This window comes from Nycticebus coucang, chromosome 3 (assembly GCF_027406575.1).
Source record: "Nycticebus coucang isolate mNycCou1 chromosome 3, mNycCou1.pri, whole genome shotgun sequence".
Lineage (NCBI taxonomy): Eukaryota > Metazoa > Chordata > Mammalia > Primates > Lorisidae > Nycticebus > Nycticebus coucang.
In genome coordinates, this window is record NC_069782.1 from 95,732,804 (window position 1) to 95,748,294 (window position 15,491).

The 15,491-nt window shown below is 47.3% G+C and overlaps 1 pseudogene; it reads left to right on the forward strand.

The window, feature by feature from the left end:
- The first annotated feature begins 767 nt into the window (after window positions 1–767).
- LOC128581067 (ADP-ribosylation factor-like protein 8B) overlaps window positions 768–15,491 on the forward strand; it is a 33,514-nt pseudogene continuing 18,790 nt past the window's right edge.

Genomic DNA, 15,491 nt, shown 5'->3' on the forward strand with positions numbered 1-15,491 from the left:
TCCTAGCACTCTAGGAAAGGAGACTGGTGGATTGCTTGAGCTCAGGAGTTTGAAACCAGTCTGAGCAAGAATGAGATCTTGTTTCTACTAAAAATAGAAAACCTAGACGGGCACAGGTGCCTACAGTCCCAGCTACTTGGGAGGCTAAGGCAGGAGGATCACTTGAGCCCAGGAGTTTGAAGTTGCTATGAGCTATGATGATGCCATGGCACTCAACCCCAGGACAACAAAGTGAGACGCTGCCTAAAATAAAATAAAATATAATAAAATCTGCTGAAGAGAGTAATAGCATCCCCACCTACTTTAATATGCTGTGCTTTCATTATCATGCGCTTGGAAATATTTTCTGATTATCCTTGTGATTTCTTCTTTAACCCATGATTTAGAAGACTAAATCTTCTTCCTTAACCCATGACATAGAAGATTTCTATAATTTCTTCCTTAATCCATGTCATAGAAGACTTCTATGATTTAGAAGACTCGCTTGACTTCAAGATATTTGGGAGAGTTTCTGGATATCATATTATTATTGACTTCCGAGTCCTTTGAAGTGTATTGGGACTTGTTTTATGGCTCAACATATGGTGTATCTTGATCAGCATTCCTTGGGCTTTCTAGAAGAATGTGTCTTCTGCAGCTGGTAAATAGTGTGCTAGAAATTTCAATTAGGTCTGAGTTCCAGGAGGAGGGAGGTGGAAGATAAGGGATTGGGACAGCAGAGACTTTCCCAGGACTCCTCAGTAGCTGTCTTGGTCAAGAGTATGTCCATGGCCAATGCCAACTGCAAGGGATGGAGAGAAGGTGAGTTTACAGTTTTCTAAGATTCTACAGTAGAATCAAGGAAAGTGGAGCTTGAATGTGTGTTGTGTGAGCCAACCCATAATACCTGCCACACTGTTAGTTCCTCTGAAGTCACGTATTCTAAGCATCACACCACTGCATGTGTTGCTGTGTGCTGCATGTACATGCACGCATGAGTGCACACACACCACCTCCATCTACACTGTCTCTGTTAGGAACATACCCAGCCTCCAGGCCCATCCTAAATGGCACCACCTCCATGAAGCCTCCCGGGCTCCCCAAGGAGGGCTGCTTTCTTCATCTGGAGTCTTGTAACCATTTCTGCACACCTCTTATTATTCTTTAAATTTTCAAAATTAAAGAAAGGTGAAAAACTGATAGAATGAGCATTTATGTACCCCCCATTCAGATTCACCAATTCTTTTTTCTCACTTTGTCACTCTTGGTAGAGTACCGTGGCATCACAGCTCACAGCAACCTCCAACTCCTAGGCTTAGGCAACTCTCCTGCTTCAGCCTCCCAAGCACCTGTGACCACAGGCACCACCATAACGCCTGGCCATTCTTTGTTGCAGTTTGGCCAGGGCAGAGTTTGAACCTGCCACCCTCAGTATATGGGGCCGGTGCCCTACCCACTGATCTACCGGTGCCACCCAGATTCAGCAATTCTTAACATAAATTTTTCTTATTTTCTCTCTCCCTCTTATCCTCCTAATTTTTTTTTCTTTTTGAGACAAAGTCTCACTCTGTCACCCTGGGAAGAGTGCCATGATGCTATACCTCACAGCAACCTCAAACTCTTGGGCTCAAGAGTTCCTCTTGCCTCAGCCTCCCAAGTAGCTGGGACCACATGCACCTTCTAGAACACCGGGCTAATTTTTCTTTCTTTTCCTTTTTTTTTAGACAGAGTCTCAAGCTGTCGCCCTGGGTAGAGTGCTATGGTGTCATAGCTCACAGCAACCTCAAACTCTTGGGCGTAAGCAATTCTCTTGCCTCAGCCTCCCGAGTAGCTGGGACTACAGGTGTCCACCACATCGCCCTGCTATTTTTTTGTTGCAGTTTGGCCGGAGCTGGGTTTGAACCCACTACCCTCAGTCTATGGGGCTGGCACCCTACCCACTGAGCCACAGGCGCCACCCAGAATTGCAGAATCTTTATGGCACCCAAGAATAACATTAATTAAATAATATCAAACACACAGCCCACATTGCATTCAAATTTCTTTAACAGTTTCCCCAAAGTGTCTTTTTTCCCCCCTCATCCTTATGGTATTTATCATCTCCAGGTTTGAGTTATGATCATTCCTGTGTGCTTTGGTTTGGGTTCCCCTGAAAGCAGAAACTCAGATGAAGACTTGGGTGTGAGAGTTCACTGGGGGGTGCTCCCAGGAAGTAGGATGCAAAGGGGAGGGGTGTGATAGGAAAGGAGGAAAAGCCGAGAAAAGGCATGTGACTGAGGTCTCTTGTGTCACACAGAAGCCACCCAGAATGATCCATCTCAAGGCAGGAGGCAGAGGCTCCTTTGCTGGCCCCTTCCAGGATTGGTTGAGGATGTGCTCAGGGTAGCTTCACCACCCTGCCAGGCTGCCCAGGGACCCAGCCAGCATCTGTAGCTTTGGAGAAAGTTCTGGGGCAGAAGAGTGGAGGGCTACACAAAGCCAGTCTGGAGTGATGAGCTGCCTCGGCAGCCATGTGGGGCAACCCAACACCTGTCACCTGTGTGGCTGCGGTCAGAGGGATGTGTCAGGGCCACAGACAGCATCTGTTGTAGTGTGGGTGCCTCACTGCCCTAATCAACTCAAGTTCTCAAAGGCCTAGGAGAGCAACACCATCTTGTCCTTCAAGGCCTGAGCTGGGCTGGAGGTGTGCTCGGAAACACACAAGACTGCTTGTCCTCTGTGGGTCCGTGCATCTCAGATGGATTCCGGCCTCACGAGAGGAGAGATGGTGTCACACATGTCTCTCCTCACCCTCCTGACACAGAGGGAACTGGTGAGCCCAGATAGTCACACGATATTAAAGGAAGAGGAGCTCCCTGGTGGTTGACTGGACTGCAGAACTTGGGGAGGTGAAGGTGCTGGGCTGAGAAGGAGCCCAAGGGTGAGTTCAAGGAGAGGAAGGGGCTGTCCCAGACGAGGAGGCACATGGAGCAGGGAAGTGCGTGGTGAGGAGAACATGGGGGCTAGGGGTGGCGTCTGTGGCTCAGTGAGTAGGGCGCCGGCCCTTATACCAAGAGTGGTGGGTTCCAACCCGGCCCCGGCAAAACTGCAACAAAAAATAGGCAGGTGTTGTGGGCGCCTGTAGTCCCAGCTACTTGGGAGGCTGAGGCAAGAGAATCGCCTAAACTCAAGAGCTGGAGGTTGCTGTGAGCTGTGATGTCACAGCACTCTACTGAGGGTGACACAGTGAGACTCAGTCTCAAAAAAAAAAAAGAACATTGTGGCTTAAGGCTTCTTCCCAGAGGAAGGAATGGGAGCTAGAGAGGCCGGCCCAGCCTCACAGGTCCCAAGAAATCTGGCTGGGGGTAACGGGCAGCTCTGTGCCTGCCCAGTGTGTTCATTTTCTGTTGCTGCCATAACAAAGAATCCCAGCCATGGTAGCTTCAAACAACACAAATCAATGATCTTACAGCTCTGTGGGAGAAATGTCTAGGGAAGAAGCTGTTTCTTGGCCTTGTCTGGCTTCTAGAGGCTGTCCACACTCCTTGGCCTATAGCCAAGGAAGGGCAGCTCTATGCTTTTAAAGACTTACATGATTAACGTGAGCCCACCTGGATAATCCAGAATAATCTCCCCATCTCAAAGTTCTTAACCTTAATCACATCTTCAAAGCCCTTTACTCTGTGAAGTAATCTAGCTGCAGGCCCTGGGAAGGAGAAGGGGACCTGGGCTGGGGGCGTTTTTCAGCAGTGAGCCTCCCCCGAACCTGCTCAGGCTGACCTGCTTCCACTAGGCGGGCCTTGGGTTTTGTAAAGAGGAGGAGAAGGAAAAATTTTAAAGAGAGAAAAAATTTCAAGTCCAGGACTAGGGAGCCTGTGGGAAACAGCCCTCTCCACTTCTGTGTGTGGGAGAGTAGACTGGCCCAGCCTCACAGGAGAGTAATTTGACTGCAGGTACTAACATTGTAAATCCACATACCCTCGGAATTAGCCGACCCCTTTCCAGGAACCAGCCCTGTAGAATGACAGCATGTCAATGTCCGTTGGATAGTGATCTATCTACACGGTTAGAGGTGGAGATGTGACGTTTGTTGCAATATTGTAATACAGAAAATCTGAATAATAATATCTATGTTGGCCGGGCATGGTGGCTCAGACCTGTAATCCTAGACCTCTGGGAGGCCAAGACAGGTGGATTGCCTGAGCTCAGGAGTTTGAAACCAGCCTGAGCAAGAGCCAGATCCCATGGCTACTAAAAATAAAAAAAAACTACCCAGGCCTTGTGGTGGGCACCTGTAGTCCCAGGGACTCGAGAGGCTGAGGCAGGAGGATCACAGGAGCTGAAGAGTTTGAAATTGCTGTGAGTAGTGACACCATGGCACTCTACCCAGGGTGACAGAATGAGGCTCTGTCTCAATAAATATAACAACAACAACAACAACAATATCTCTAGCCTGAGCAAGATCAAGACCCTGTCTCAAAAAATTAGCCAGGGATGCTGAGGCAAGAGGATCACTTGAGCCCATCAGTTTGAGGTTGCTGTGAGCTATGATGCCATGGCACTCTACCAAGGGTGACAAAGTGAGACTCTGTCTAAAAAAAGAATAATAATAGTATCTATGTCTATGTCTGTATCTAGGGCTATATATCAATAGAGAATTGAATAAATACATCATGCTATGGCCATACAATGGAATTCTATACAGCCATTTAAAAAAGATGCAGTAGGGCGGCGCCTGTGGCTCAGTGAGTAGGGCACTGGCCCCATATACTGAGGGTGGTGGCGGGTTCAAACCCAGCCCCGGCCAAATTGCGCAAAAATAGCCAGGTGTTATGGCGGGCAATGTAGTCCCAGCTACTTGGGAGGCTGAGGCAAGAGAATTGCCTAAGCCCAAGAGCTGGAGGTTACTGTGAGCTGTGATGCTACAGCACTCTACAGAGGGGGATAAAGTGAGACTCTGTCTCTAAAAAAAAGGATACAGTAGATCTGTAAATACCGGCCTAAAAATGTCTGTAACATATTGTGTGTGTGCATATGTGTATTTTTTGAGACACAGCCTCTCTCTGTCCCTCCAGCTGTACTGTAGTGGCACCATAATAGCTGACTGCAACCTCAAACTCCTGGACTCTGGTGATCCTCTCGCCTCAGCCTCCCAGAGTGCTAGGGTTACAAGCATGAGCCACTGTATGTAGCCCATGATATATTACTGAGTGAAAAAGGAAAACAGATCCATATAATAGCATAATCCCATTTTGAAGAAGAACAATGTATTCATGTATGAACTACCTATAAACTTACATGTAAAGCTACATCTACACAAACCTAGGGAAAATTTTGGAAAATTTTTTTGGAGAGCAGTATTGGGATTAGATAGGAAAAGAGTGACACTACTCCCTCCTATTCCTCCTCCTCTTCTTTTATTTATTTTTATTGAGACAGAGTCTCTCTCTGTCACCCTGGGTAGAGTACTGTGGCATCATCATAGCTCACAGCAACCTCAAACTCTTGGGCTCAAGGGAACCTCTTGCCTCAGTCTCTTGAGTAGCTGGGACTACAGGTGGCTGGGTTTTCTATTTTTAGTAGAGAAGGGGTCTCCCTCTTGCTTAGGCTGGTCTTGAACTCCTAAGCTCAGGCCATCCACCTGCCTTGGCCTCCCAGAGTGCTAGGATTACAGGTGTGAGCCACCACACCTGGCTAATGTTTCTCCTCCTCCTCCCTCTCCTCCTCTTCCTTCTTCCTTCTTCTTCTTCTTTTTTTTTTTTTAGGCTTAGGTGATTCTCTTGCCTCAGCCTCCCAAGTAGCTGGGACTACAGGCACCCGCCACAACACCCGGCTATTTTTTGGTTGCAGTTGTCATTGTTGTTTAGTAGGCCCGGCCAGGTTTGAACCCGCCAGCCTGGGTGTATGTGACCAGCACCCCACCCACTGAGCTATGGGCACCGCCTATCATTTCCTCTTTTTTTGAGACAGAGCCTCAAGCTATCACCCTGGGTAGAGTGCTGTAGCATCACAGCTCACAGCAACCTCCAGCTCCTGGGCTCAAGCAATTCTCCTGCCTCCACCTCCCAAGTAGCAGGGACTATAGGCATCCGCCACAATGCCCAGCTATTTTTTGGTTGCAGCCGTCATTGTTTGGCAGGCCTGGGCTGGATTCAAACCTGCCAGCTCAGGTGTATGTGGCTGGCGCCTTCGCTGCTTGAGCCTCAGGTGCCGAGCCTCATTTGCTCTTCTTAATGTGTGATTTGTAGAGTGGTGGAAGTTAGGGTAATTTTTGAACTCATTTTTTCTGTTTTTCGGCATTAAAGAAAACACTCAGGACACTTTGCCCAGGCCTTGGCGAGCAGCTTGGAGGGTGTGTGGGGTGAGTCCAGGACGCCTCAACTCACCCTGCTCCAGAGCTGTGTAATAGCTCACAGCAACCTCAAACTCTTGGGTTCAAGCAATCCTCCTGCCTCAGCCTCCCCAAATAGATGGGACAACAGGAGCTCACCACAAAGCCCGGCTATTTTTTAGAGATGGGGTCTTGCTCTTGCTCAGGCTGGTCTCAAACTTGTGACCAAGTAAACCACCTGCCTCAGCCTCCCAGAGTGCTAGGATTACAGATGTGAGCCCCTGTGCCTGGCCTTAGAAGTCTGTTTTTCAAAATATTCTTCATAGTTGTCTCTGAGTAGCAAGACTAGGGATAACAATTCTTTCCTTTCTTTGTTTCCAATATTGAATGTTGAATCAATGGTATTGGTTTTCAACTGCCTGCTCCAAACTAACTCACAGGGCTGCTGCTTTAGAAGAAGTGTAGAAGCTGTGTGAGTGGGAGGGGAGGGCCACAGGCCAAGCTATAACAGCCACACATTTTCCCTCCTGTGGTCGTATTCAAGAAAAAGAATTAAATGACAAAATAGGCTCTGTGCCTGTAGCTCAGGACTAGGGCGCCACCTACACCGGAACTGGTGGGTTCAAACCCAGCTGGGATCTGCCAAACAACAATGCCAGCTACAACCAAAAAATAGTCGGGCATTATGTCAGGAGCCTGTAGTCCCAGCTACTTGGGAGGCTGAGGCAAGAGAATGGCTTAAGCCCAAGAATTAGAGGTTGCCGTGAGCTGTGACGCCACGGCATTCTACCAAGGGCAACACAGTGAGACTCTGTCTCAAAAAAAAAAAAAAAAAAAAAAAGACAAAATAATCCCAAGGGTATTTGAGGGACTTGTTCCTCAAAGCCACTTCCAGAGACAGAGGGTATCTGTGCAGTCCCCTCCCTACTCCCTGGCTGGTTCCCTACTGCCCCAGACTCAGCAGCTGCAGCAGACTGTGGCCTGCACTGGGAACTGGCAGGCAAAGAGTTTGGGGCTGAATCCCCAGGAGCTTATCTTCAAAAGTGTTCCAGTGTTGCTCAGGCTGTGGTGGCTGGGTCACTCCGGAGACACCACAGAGCCATGATCTCCTGTGTACATCTATGTCCAGATTCAGCTTTAGACTGGAAAGCTTGGAGACAGAGAGGCCTGCACAAGTGTGGGCAACAATATGGGCTCCCAAGAAGTGTTTGTTGAATGAATGCATGACCCACATCCAGCATCTGTCTCAGAGGTGATCTCACTCGCTAAAGAATACACAAAAACACTCAGCCAGAACCTGCAGTATAAAGTGTGCTGACTTTATACTCAGTGTTTCATTTGTCCTGACACAAGTAGAGTGACACATTTGTTATCTATTTTACAGATGGGAAAACTAAGGCTCAGGAAGGTGAGAGGCAGAGCCAGACTCTAAGCTGGATCTGACTGACTTGATGGCTATTTGGCTATTCCACCCAGGGTGATTTGCCCAAGGTCATATCCAGTTAAAGGTCAGACCCAGTTCGGAGCCAGGCCACCCACTTCCCATTGGGAGGCTGGCCCTGACCAAACGAGGCAACTCTAGATGGTCCAGCATCTCCACAAAACCAGTTCAGAGATACAGGACTGGGAGATGGACATGGCTAGCTGAGGACGTGAAGAAAAAAGGTTTAAGGGCTTAAGTTGGTCAGCAGGTGACGTGGCTTCCAGATGTGTGCTCCGGTCCCATTAATAGAAATATGGAGTACAAACAAGGGAGGGCACATGAGGCTGCCCTGGCAGTGTTGGTGCAATTGTATACACCTCTTAAGAGAGGCATTAACACACAGGAGTGTATCTGGGAGGACAAGGTGCCCTGATAGGTAAGGAGTAATAAGCCTGATTAGGGGGTATTTAAGAAGAAGGGGAACTCAAAGGGGACTTGGCTCCTGAGTCAGACAAGAGTCACTGGGGAAAAGAGAGTGCAGGCTGCTGAGAGGACAGAATGTACCAATGTGGAGAAGTCCCAGATTTTAGTCCAAGGCAAGGAAGTTCTGAGTACATGTCACAACAGCCCAGCAACAGACTGGGCTGCAAAAAGGGGCCAAGTCCCTATCACTGCAAGCAACCAAGCCTAGGACAGATCTCCAGGGAGAAGGTGGCATGAGAAAGGTCACAGGACCCTCCACATGTCACTGGCAGCTGACCAGCCCCAGGTCCTAGCAATAAACACAGGATAGAGGCTGCTGTCTACCCCACAGCCCTCCTGTCTTCACCTCCCCTGCCACATCACTGGTCATCAGCTCTGACCGGCCCATCAGCCCTTTCTGGTATCTCCTCTGGCCCAGCAGCCAGAGTGCTCTCACAGGCACACTGACCTTGTCTCCATCTGTTTCAGCCTCAGTGGCTTCCCAGCCCTACAGAACTCACCTGGCTCTGCCCACCTCTCTTTAGTACACAAAACTCCATACACTGGGCTCTTGCTTTTCTCTAGGTAAAAAATTCACAGAATGTAAGATTAATAGCTTTAAGTGACCATTTCAAGGCCAAGGCAGGAGGATCTGTTGAGGCCAGAAATTCAACATCAGCCTGGGCAACATGATGAGACCCATCTTTCAAAAAAATGTTTTAAATTAGCTGTGTGTGGTGGTGTGTATCTGCAGTCTCAGCTACTCAGGAGGCTGAGGCAGGAGGATGGCTTGAGCCCAGGAGTTTGAGGTTGCTGTAAACTATGATGATGCCATGGCGCTCTAGCTGGGGTGACAGAGCAAGACTGTCTCCAAAAAAAAAAAAAATAAATAAAATAAAGTGAAGAATTCAGTGGCATCTAGTAATGTCATGCAACCATCACCACTAATTCCAAAACATTTTTTTTTTAAGCAATTCTCTTGCCTCAGCCTCCCAGTAGCTGGGACTACAGGAGCCTACCACAACGCCCAGCTATTTTTTTTGTTGCAGTTGTCATTGTTGTTTAGCAGGCCTGGGCCGGGTTTGAACCTGCCAGCCTTGGTGTATGTGGCCAGCGCCCTGATCACTGAGCTACAGGTGCCGAGCCATCCAAAACATTTTCATCACTCCAAAAGGAAACCCTGTTCCCGATCCCCTGCCCCGCCCCCTGACAACCACACATCTACTTCTGTCTCTACGGATCTGCCTTTTCTGGGGACTCCATATGAGTGGAATTGGAGAGAATGTGGCCTTTTGTGATAGCTTCTTTCACTCAGCACAATGTTCTCAAGATCCTTCCATGTTGCCGGCTGTGTCTGTACTTCATTCCCTTTTAGGGCTGAGTAATTTTCTGACCAGACTGGCCTCCTGGTCCCCAGGCTTCTGCATAGGCTGTTCCTTCTGCCTAAGATTCTCCTTCCCCTACTATTCCCTGATAGACTTCCACTCTTTCTTTTCTTTCTTTGAGCTTCTTTCTTGAATCCCAAGATAAATAAGACCCTCTCTCAGATGCCCATCCTTTAACCAAATTTCAATTTTTTTGGGTAAAGTTTTTGTTCCTAGAGATTTGGAGGTCTCTGCAGCTGGATCCCTTTCGCTTATCACCATGTCATCTATGACCGGACAGTACCCAGGCATCTTTTTTTTTTTTTTCTAGAGACAGAGTCTTATTTTGTTGCCCTTGGTGGAGTGCTGTAGCATCACAGCTCACAGCAACTTCCAGCTCTTGGGCTTAGGTGATTCTCTTACTTCAGCCTCCTGAGTAGCTGGGACTACAGGCGCCTGCCACAATGCCCGGCTATTTTTTTGTTGCAGTTTGGCCGGGGCCAGGTTTGAATTTGCCACCTTTGGTATATGGAACCGGTGCCCTACTCCCTGAGCCATAGGTGCCACCCTTTTTTATTTTTTTGAGACAGTCTCACTATGTCGCCCTCAGTAGAGTGCTATGGCATCATAGCTCACAGCAACCTCCAACTCTTGGACTTCAGCAATTCTCTTGCCTCAGCCTCCAAAGTAGCTTGGACTACAGGTGCCTGCCACAACGCCCGGCTATTTTTTTTTTTTTTTGCAGTTTTTGGCTGGGGCCAGGTTTGTACCCACCAGCTCCAGTATAATAGGGCCAGCGCCCTACTTTTTTGAGGCACCGCCCCATCTGGCTATTTTTTGTTGCAGTTGTCACCATTGTTTAGCTGGCCTGGGCTGGGCTCGAATCCACCAGCCTCAGTGTATGTGGCTTGCACCGTAGCCACTGTGCTGTGGGCACTGAGCCCAAGTATCTCTTCTTGATTAAGTGAGTAAGTGAATGGCTGGGCAAGGTGGCTTATGCCTATAACCCTAGAACTAGCACTCTGGGAAGTCAAGGTGGATGGATTGCTTGAGCTTAGGAGTTCAAGATCATCCTGAGTCAGAGCAAGACCTGTTCTACAAAAATAGCTGGGTGTTGTGGCAGGTGCCTGTTGTTCCAGCTACTCGGGGGCAAAGGCAAGAGGATCACTTAGCCCAAGAGTTTGAGATTGCTGTGAACTATGACACCATAGTACTCTAGCGGGGGCTGCAGGGTGAGACTCTGTCTAATAAATAAATAAATAAGTGAATGGTGGCTTTATGAATTACCTAGTAGAGATTAAAAGTTTTATATAGATCAAGTTTTCCCAGAGGCAAGCACAGTGGTGGCCATAGTTAGCACCCATTGGCTTGCTGCCCAATTCTGGGTTTAGGGGTTAAGGGTGTGCTCCTTCTAGGGCTGCTGTGGGTTCATTGCTCAGCTGGCTTATGGGGCACTTCAGGCCTCATTACTGAGGGTAGCTCTATGAGGTCACCCCTGACCCGATCTGACTGATCCTGGTCCCCTGTCCCAGTCCCTGAGTATCCAGCTAGGTGTGAGGTTTCACAGGACCACCCTGGAAGTTAAGAACAACGTTACCCACTACTCACCCACCCCAGCCCAATTCAGAAGTTAACACAGTAAATGTTGTGTTCTTCTGCCCTCTTGTGGTCAGTCCTAAGATAGCAAGGGACTGCTGCCTCACTTCCTTGGTGCTATGCTAGAAATGGCCGCCAGAGGACAGAGTTTCTTTTCCTTTCCTTTCCCTTTCTTTCCTTTCTTCTTTCTTTCTTTCTTTCTTTCCTTCCCTTTCCTTTCTTTCTTTCTTTTTCTCTTCCTTCCTTCCTTTTTTTTTTTTTTTTTTTTACAGTCTCACTCTGTGGCCTGGGTAGAGTGCAGTGGCGTCACAGCTCACAGCAACCTCAAACTCTTGTGATCAACCAATTATCTTGTCTCAGCCTCCCAAGTAGCTAGGACGACAGGCACTTTCCAGAATGCCCAGCTATTTTTAGAGATGGGGTCTTGCTCTGACTCAGGCTGGTTTCCAGCCCATGAGCTCAGGCCATCCACCTACTTCGGCCTCCCAGAGTGCTACGGTTACAGGTGTGAGCCACTGCACCCAGCCAGAGGACAGGGTTTTCAATGCTCTCCCACCTAATAGGATCCCTCACCCAATACAGCTCCCCCCCCCCTTTTCAGGACAGCCTCCCATAGAATAACCCTAGCTTTTTAAAAAGACTTTTTTTTCTTGCCCAAAGTTGATGTATAAAAAAGAAAGATTATTTTTAACTGATTTATTTAGATATAATTTATATCCTAACACTTCACCCATTCAAACTATACCATTCAATAGTTTTAATTTATTAGTCGAGTTACACAATCATTACCACAAGCTAATTTTAGAACATTTTCATCATCCCCAGGCCAAACTGCCATCCCTTAGCTGTTAACCCCCTGGGTTGCCCCCGCCCCCCGCCCTAGGCAACCACTAATCCACTTCTGCCTCTGTAGACCTGCCTTTAGTCTGGCTTTTGTCTGTTCTGGACATTTCATATACATAGGATCAAGCAATCTGAGTTTAACTGTGACTGGTTTTTTTCACTTGGCACAGCATTTTCAAGTTTCATCCATGCTATAGGATGTATTAGTATTTTGTTCATTTTTATTACAAAACCATGTTCCATTGAATGATTGAAAGTGTTACATTTAACTTATCCATTCAGGACTTGCTGGGCATTTGGGCTGTTTCTACTTTTGATCTATTATGAATAATGCTGTCATAAACATTCCTCGACAAGCTTTTCTGTTGCATGTATGTTTTCATTTCTTTTGGGTAGGTGCACTTGAGGATAGAATGGCTTAACTCTGTGCTTAATATTTTGAAGAACTATCAGACTTCTTTCCATAGTGGCTGCACCGTCTTACATTCCTACCCAAGTATATAAACGAAGGCTCCATTTTCTTCACATCCTCACCAACACTTGTTACTGTCTGTCATTTTTATTGTAGCTATCCTAGCGGGCATGAAGTGGGAGCTCGGTGCATCTTTTTGCAAAACGAACACTTGAAATGTTCTCTATTTTCTTTTCTTTTTTTTTTTTTTTTTGTGGTTTTTTTTTTTGGCCGGGGCTGGGTTTGAACCGGCCACCTCTGGCATATGGGACCGGCGCCCTACTCCTTGAGCCACAGGGGCCGCCCTCTTTTCTTTCTTTTTCAAGACAGAGACACAAGCCATTGCCCTGGGTGGAGTGTTGTGGCATCATGTTCACAGCAACCTACAACTCTTTGGCTCAAGTGATCCTCTTCGGGATCTCAATTTTTGCTCAGGGTGGTCTCGAAGCAGTGAGCTCAAGCTATCCACCGCCTCGGCCTCCCAGAGTACTAGGATTACAGGTAAGAGCCACTGAGACTGGTCTTTTTTTTTTTTTTTTAAGACAGAGTCTCACTTTGTTGACCCTAGTACAGTGCCTTGGCATCATACTTCACAGCAACCTCTAACTCTTGGACTTAAACAATTCTCTTGCTTCAGCCTTCCCAGTAGCTGGGATTACAGAAGCCTGCCACAACGCCCAGCTATTTTTAGAGATGGAGTCTCGCTCTAGCTGAGGCTGGTCTTGAGCCCATGAGCTCAGGCAGTCCACCCGCCTCGGCCTTCCAGAGTTCTAGGATTATAGGTATGAGACACCCAACCTGTCTTTCTATTTTTAAATGTGCAAATTAGTGGTTCTCAAGTGTTTAGATCTTGGGACACTGAAGTGGTTCTCAACCTTCCTAATGCCACAACCCTTTAATACAGTTCCTCATGTTGTGGTGACCCCCAGCCATAACATTATAACTTTATGGTTGGGGGTCACCACAACATGAGGAACTGTATTAAAGGGTCGCAGCATTAGGAAGGTTGAGAACCACTGCTTTACAGACATAAGAATTATGGAGGGCCCAAATATTTTTATTTATTTATTTTGAGACAGAGTCTCACTCTGTCACCCTGGGTAGAGTGCTATGGCATCATACCTCACAGCAACCTCAAACTCTTGGACTTAAGCAGTCTTCTTGCCTCAGTCTCCCGAGTAGCTGGGACTACAAGCACCCGCCACAATGCCCAGCTAGGTTTTCTATCTGTAGTAGAGATGGGGGTCTCACTTTCACTCAGGCTGGTCTCCAACTCCTGAGCTCGAGCAATATATCCACCTTGGCCTCCCAAGTGCTAGGATTACAGACGTGAGCCACTGCACCCGGCCCTAAATATTTATTAATTTATCAAAAAGCATACACCATCTCTATTAAAAACTGAAAAACTAGCCTGGTATTGTGGTGGACACCTGTAGTCCCAGGTACTTGGGAGGCTGAGGGAAGAGGATGGCTTGAGCCCAAAAGTTTGAGATTGTTGTGAGCTATGATGATGCCATGGCACTCTACCCAGGGCAACAGAGTGAGATTCTGTCGAAGGAAGGAAGGAAGGGAGGGAGGGAGGGAGGGAGGGAGGAAGGAAGGAAGGAAGGAAGGAAGGAAGGAAGGAAGGAAGGAAGGAAGGAAAAGAAAGAAAGGAAAGAAAGAAAGAAACCAGGCCAGGTGCCTTGGCTCATGCCTGTAATCCTAGCACTCTGGAAGGCCGAGATGGGTGGATCATTTGAGTTCAGGAGTTCAAGACCAGCCTGAGCAAGAGTGAGACCCCCCATCTCTACTAAAAATGAAAATCTGAGGCAAGAAGATCACTGGAGCCCAAGAGTTTGAGGTTGCCGTGAGGTATGATGCCATGGCATTCCACCCAGGGTGACAGAGGGAGACCGACTCAAAAAAAAAAAAAACCTTTAAAAAGTAATAATAATAAATTCATTACATGTAAACATAAACAACACATTTTTATGAAAAAAGTCTTTATTTCCAAAACTAACAAAGAAATGTAGTGAGGAAACTAACATTACTTCACACCAGGGGTCCTCACACTGCGGCCCACGGGCCACATGAAGTGGTGTGAACTGTATTTGTTCCTGTTTTGTTTTTTACTTCAAAATAAGATATGTGCAGTGTGCATAGGAATTTGTTCATAGTTGTTTTTTTTTTAACTATAGTCCGGCCCTCCAGCGGTCTGAGGGATAGTGAATTGGCCCCCTGTTTAAAAAGTTTGAGCACGCCTGCTTTACACTTTTGCCAATCCCTTAAACAATGATGGTGTTAACAGACGACTGTTGGATTCTTATATCTCACTTCTGCATTCAGTCTGTTGCAATATGTTGTTTTGATCGAAGAAGACCCAGCCTCACACAAACACGAAGTTAGAAAAGAGAGGAGTATTTTAATAGCCTACAAATAATTGTGGAATTCTCCTTTGATGCTACACCCAAACTCAAGAAGTGTTAATATCTTTCTTTCTTTCTTTTTTTTTTTAAGAAACAGAGTATCACTTTGTCGCCCTCAGTAGAGTGCTGTGGCATCACAGCTCACAGCAACCTCTAGCTCTTGGGCTTAGGCAATTCTCTTGCCTCAGCCTCCCAAGTAGCTGGGACTACAGGTGCCTGCCACAACGCCCGGCTATTTTTTGTTGCAGTTTGGCCAGGGCCGGGTTCGAACTCGCCACCCTCAGTATGACAACTGCAACAAAAAAATAGCTGGGCGTTGTGGCGGGCACCTGTAGTCCCAGCTAATGGGGAGGCTGAGGCAAGAGAATCACTTAAGCCCAAGAGTTGGAGGTTGTCTCAAAAAAAAAAAAAAAAAAAGCGAGACTCTGGCTCTACAAAACATAGAAAATATTGGTTGGCCATGGTGGTATGTGCCTGTAACTATTTGGGAGGCTGAGGCAAGAGGATCTCTTGAGCCCAGGAGTTTGAGGAATCTGTGATCTGTGATGGTGCTACTGCACTCTGGCCCAGGCAACAGGTTGAGACCGTGTCTCAAAAACTCTAAAAGAGGTCTGTCTGGCAATACCCAAATCTGAATACCATCATTTTTCTGTCA